This window comes from Vulpes vulpes, chromosome 9 (genome assembly GCF_048418805.1).
Source record: "Vulpes vulpes isolate BD-2025 chromosome 9, VulVul3, whole genome shotgun sequence".
Lineage (NCBI taxonomy): Eukaryota > Metazoa > Chordata > Mammalia > Carnivora > Canidae > Vulpes > Vulpes vulpes.
In genome coordinates this window covers 9339322-9344958 of record NC_132788.1, presented here as the reverse complement: position 1 = coordinate 9344958, position 5637 = coordinate 9339322, and positions in this window count along the sequence as shown.

Here is a 5637-nt window from a genome sequence, read left to right as displayed (position 1 = left end):
CCAAATAATTATTTGTTTTTTTAAGTGAAATTCAAATTTAACAGAGTATCCTGTGTTACTCTTTACTAAATCTGGCAACCCCATCTCTGGCAACCCCATATTTTCTCCCCTCCTGATACTGAATTGAATGCCTACCACTTGTGTTCCCAGAGTGACTTGTGCATTCATCTCCACCTGCCTCCTTCCTGGAGTGTAAATAAACTCTTTGAGAACAGAGATTATGGCTGGTTCACCACTGAATCTCCAGTGCACTAGACATGGTCAGTCATGTGGTAGACTTCAGCATTTGCTGAACGATTCATGCCTAATTTCTGTTCTCTACACCACTTATCTCCTGCCCCAGGTAGGAAGCCACCCTGAGATCCAACTGAAATCCTAAGTAACTCTAACCTGAACCTCCAGATCCAGGTGTTAGAGGGGGGATGCCTGAATTGGGTCCCAGCAGTACTCCTTGGTGTCAAGCTGGCTTCCACATGGATCTTCAGAGCCAGGGGGAGCCAGGGGGACTGGCAGGGATAAGATGAAGAGCCAGGACTAGGAGGAGTAGGAAGGAAGTAGGTACAGATGGAAGGAGCAGGATGTGGATCTACATGAAATCTGCAGAGGTTGTATCCCCCGTCAAGGTGATTTTGTTCCCTCCATGGTGCGCTTCTGTGATTGGGTGGAGCTATTTTAGGGAGCTGGCACTTGCTAGGCATGCAAAATTTTGCCTGAGTTTGGGACAGACAAGAATATCCCTCTGAGGCTCTGTGTCCCTCTAGGCCTTGTGAAGCCACTTGAAGACCTTGTGTAAGATTGGCAAGGAAGATTTGAACATAGCAAATCTCTTTAGTCTCCATACCCAACGTGGAGCCCAACACAAGACTCAAACTCATGACCCTGAGATCAAGACCTGAGCTGAGATCAAGAATCTGACACTTAACCAACGGAACCACCCAGGTGCCCCTGGTATCCATATTTGAACTGAGTAAATAAGTGAAAATAGAAACTCATTTCTTTCTTTAGGGTTATTTTAATAAGAGCCAAGGAAAGCAAACAACCCTAGTTGACCTAAGATAAAGTCTAATAATCGGCAGTCTTTTGAACGTTGAAAATTGATTTCGTTATCATTGGAAAGTTAGTAGAATGTGTTTGACATTTGCACTGCACAGAATATGGCTGAGGCTGAGCATCATTTTTACTGGCTTCAAAGACTCTGTGTGTGTGTGTGTGTGTGTGTGTGTGTGCGTGTCTTAGACTTCCTTGTTTAAGTTACACAAATGAATGAGGGCCCTTAGTCACATTTATACTAAAGGTGAAGTTATTAGGAAATTGTATGTTTATCAATGCTTTTCAAAGCCTGTCAGCTGTTGGTCTTAAAACAATCTGTGAGAACAAATGAATTTAAACATACTGAAGACAGTTTAAAAGAAAATTTTAAAAAAACATATATTGCTTTTGCTTAGTTTGTAAAAGATCTTTTTCAGAGATTTCTCCGGATTCCTTACTGCAGCCACCCAGGTCAGACAGAAGGGAAGCAGGACCCCTAATTTAAGAACAAGTTTTGTTGAGCGGTTCAGACTGGGTCGCTAGCATTCAAAGAACAACCCCAAACAGAGCTTTTCTGACATTTCTGCACATCACTACACTCTGGCAAAGAGACTAGTTGGTGCTCTGATCCCTGTATCTCTTTTCAATTCAGTTAAACGATTGTGTAGACCCACTACAAGAAAGCCCCAGCCTGGGTCCCAGAGGTGAAGACATAATGAAAGGCTTTGGGATCTCAAGGAGTTGATAATCTTGTTAGTGGAGATTAGTGGGGGTGCTAGGCAGGCTGGGGGGCGGGGTTCTTTGATTTCTTGCACTCCTCCCACACCTCCCACTGCTCCCCCTCAAATCTATTAGCACTTACCCTGAATCTGCCAACTGCTCTTTCTTCACCACCGCCATCCTGGTCCAAGACATAGACATCTTGCCTGGACATGGGCAGTGGCTGCCAATGGTCCTCCCAGTTCTACTCTGGGTCCATGGAGGAAGCTGAATAAAGTTTCCTAGAGACATTGGGTTCTATTCTCTAGAATCTGTAAGTGTTACCTTATTTGGAAAAAGGGTCTTTGCAGATATGATTAAGTGAAGAATGCTGAGAGGAGAGATTATCCTGGATTATCAGGGTGGGCCCTAAATACAGTCACAAGTGTCCTTATAAGAGAGAGAGAGGACAATGTGAAGACAGAAGCAGAGGTTGTAAGTGTCGAAGCCATAACCCAAGGCATGCCAGCGGCCACCAGACACTGCAAGAGGCAGCTCATTTTTGGCCTGGCACTATGGATTTCCTTCTTCTGGGCTCCCGGAGCCATGAGAAAATAGGTTCTTATATGTGATAAATAAATAAATAAATAAATCAATAAATAAATAAATCAATAAATATCAATACATTCAAGTTTGTGATCATTTATTGTAGCAGCCCAAGGAAACTAATTTGAACGAATCCATTCTCCACACACAAGTCAGACTGAACTTTGAAGATGCAAATCAGACCACGCCCATCTCTTGCTTACGACCTACTCATGAATTTTCATTACAATGCAAATGGATCCAAAGTCCCAGAGAGATATTTGTTGGACGACTGGAAAATTTGAATATGGACTGGATGTTAGATGATATTATGGAATTATTATTATTATTTTTATGTAGTAGTGTTAATTGTGGTTATGGAGCAGAAGTTCCCTAGTACTGGGTGATGCACACTGAAGCATTTAGGGTTCAAGTTCAACCTTGCAGGGTTGAACTGCAAGGTTACGTTCAAGTAGTTCATGAATAAATCATATCTTTTTGGGATAGGTAAGTGGTCGTAGCTCAGAGTTTGTCAGATATTGCCCGGGGCTGCAGCTGTATGAAGGCTTTTTTACAACTTTGTTTCTCTCCTCATGGGCCTTTCTATGAGACTGTTCAAGGGTCCTTATAATATGGTGGCCAGCTTCCCCTAAAGCTATTCCAAAGACAAAGGCAGAAGCTGCAGTGGCTTTATGACCTACCCTTAGAAGTCACCTACCTACCACCACTTCTGCTCTATTCTATTAGTCAAGCTATTCTATTAGTCAAGCCAGCTCCAGGTCATTGTGGGAAGGGTTTATTTATGGGCGTGAATACCAGGATATTAGGATCGTTGAGGTCCATATTGATGCTGACTACCAAACTGAGGGAAAAAAATAAAACTAAATTAAGTTTTGTTTTTTTTAAGATTTTTTATTTATTTATTCATGAGAGACACAGAGAGGCAGAGACACAGGCAGAAGGAGAAGCAGGCTCCATGCAGGGAGCCTGATGTGGGACTCAATCCTGGGACTCCAGGATCACGCCCTGGGATGAAGGCAGTGCCAAACTGCTGAGCCATCGGGGCTGCCCTCAAACTAAATTAAGTTTTAACCAAACTCCTTACTATAGCTTATAAAGTTTTACGTGATCTGACTCCTCTCCCATATCTCTTCAAATAATTCTTCTCCTATCCCCTCTGTTGTAGGGACACTGATCATATACTTGAAACTGCCAAGTATATTCATGCCTCAGGGCCTTTGCACTACTCCGTCCTTTCATCAGCTATGTTCTTTCTCCTCATCACGTAGCTGAAGTTGGTAAAATCTCAGCTTACATGTCACCTCCTCCGAGGGGGTCCCATGCTACAGACTGAATGTTTATGTGTCCCCCAAATCATATGTTTAACTTATTCTCTCAGTGTGCTGGTATTTGGAGGTAGGGACTTTGGGAAATGATTAGGTTTTGAGAGCAGAGCCCCCATAAATGGGGTTAGTACCCTTATGAAAGAGATGCCAGAGAGCTTCCTTGTCCCTTCGCCATGTGAGGACACAGCAAGAAGATGGCTTTCTACGAACCAAGAAGCCGGCTCCCACCAGGTACTGAATCTGCTGGAGCCTTGATCTTGAACTTTCCAGCCTCCAGAACCGTGAGCAATAAACTTCCATAGTTTAGAAGCCCCGGCAGCCTGTCGCATTTTCATATACCAGCCTGATTGGCCTAAGACATCTCCCCTCACCATTCGCTCTGAAGACCAAGTCCCTGGCTTTGACTCCACCCCTTTTTAATTTTCTCCTTGGCAGTTATTTGATATATTTTATATGTGTTTGTTGCTGCATTTATCATTTATATTTCCCACTTATCATATACATTCTGTGAACACTTTTCTGTGTTGATTATCCTCGGATCCCCAGTGCCTAAAATATGGCCTGGCACACGTTGGCACTTAGTGAATATTTATTGAATGACAACCAAGGGGAGAAGTAAATGTTCTAGCAGTAGTTTTACAGTGTTGTGGGAGCCCAGAGGAGAGGACATTTTCCAGCCTCATAACCTTGACACATTATCAGGTAATTGCTTCCTGCGCTGTCATCTGGACTAGACTGATGAACAGCCCTTATGTGCTCTGTGACATGGTATAACAAAGCAATCTTCTGACAGAGACTAAAGGCACACAAGTCTTCCTGCCAACAATCATTCTTTCCTTTTTTTTTTTTTTTTAAAGATTTTATTTATTTATTTGTGAAAGACACACAGAGAGAGGCACAGACATAGGCAGAGGGAGAAGCAGGATGCAGGACTCGATCCCAGGACCCTGGGATCACGCCCTGAGCCAAAGGCAGATGTTCAACTGCTGAGCCACCCAGGTGCCTCATCCTTTTTTTTTTTTTTTTTAATTAATTTTTGAAATGGTCTAAACCCCACCTTGGCGCCCCAGCTGTCAGGCACAGCTGTATCCTTCACAGCCTCACTGTGTGCTCGTGGCCCCTTCCCTGCAGCTCAAAGACAGGTTGCAGCTCACTGCCTCTGAGTGGTCAGGGGGATAGAAATTTCCTATGTCTCTAAGCCCACAAATACACTTCTACTACAGGAATGTCAGCTGAATTCCTAAATCCTGGTGTACTTCTGGAAATTCAGGCAGAGAGAGCCCTTCTGTAGCCTGCCTATGGATCCACATCTTATCCATCTTATCCAGCCACACTTTGTCCCTGGGGTATTTTCTCTTGTTCCAGTACACCAAGAAGTATAGATGCCTGTTGTTTTGGGCTAGATCTTGTAGGGAGCTCTGTCAAGAGACCCTTGCTGGCTTGAAGTGAACCTGTGGATGACAGCATAGCGTCCCTAGGGAGCTTGTTGGAACTGGAGCTTCCAAGACCTCCTGCCTCAGAATCTGCATTTGAACTCAAAACCCAACCAGTTCATACAAGCCATAAAAGTATGAGGAGCACTGATACAAAATTACCTTGGCGTTGTCTTCATCCAGCGCGAAGGAGCAGAGGTAGGTAGACTATCTGCCAGAGGCTAGATAGAAGCTGCCTCCTGGGGGGTGAAGTCTTCCCAGGATTACTGGTTTACCAAATGCAGCAGGCAGGTTGATCTGGGCCTGAGGGTGGTCCTGCAGCAGAGAGAAGCAGATGCTGGCTGCTGGGAGGGAGGCATACAACTAAGAGAATGGAAAAGAGGCCCTAGGGGGGAGTGGGAAGAGTGTGGATTGTGTCCACTGCCTGTCTCATGTGGGCAGATGGGATCCAATTTTATCACTCTCCACTTTATCCACTGTTGCCCACAGTAACCTCTTTTAGAGGAAGTGAAAACACTTGAAACCAGACGTCCTCCCAACTAGCA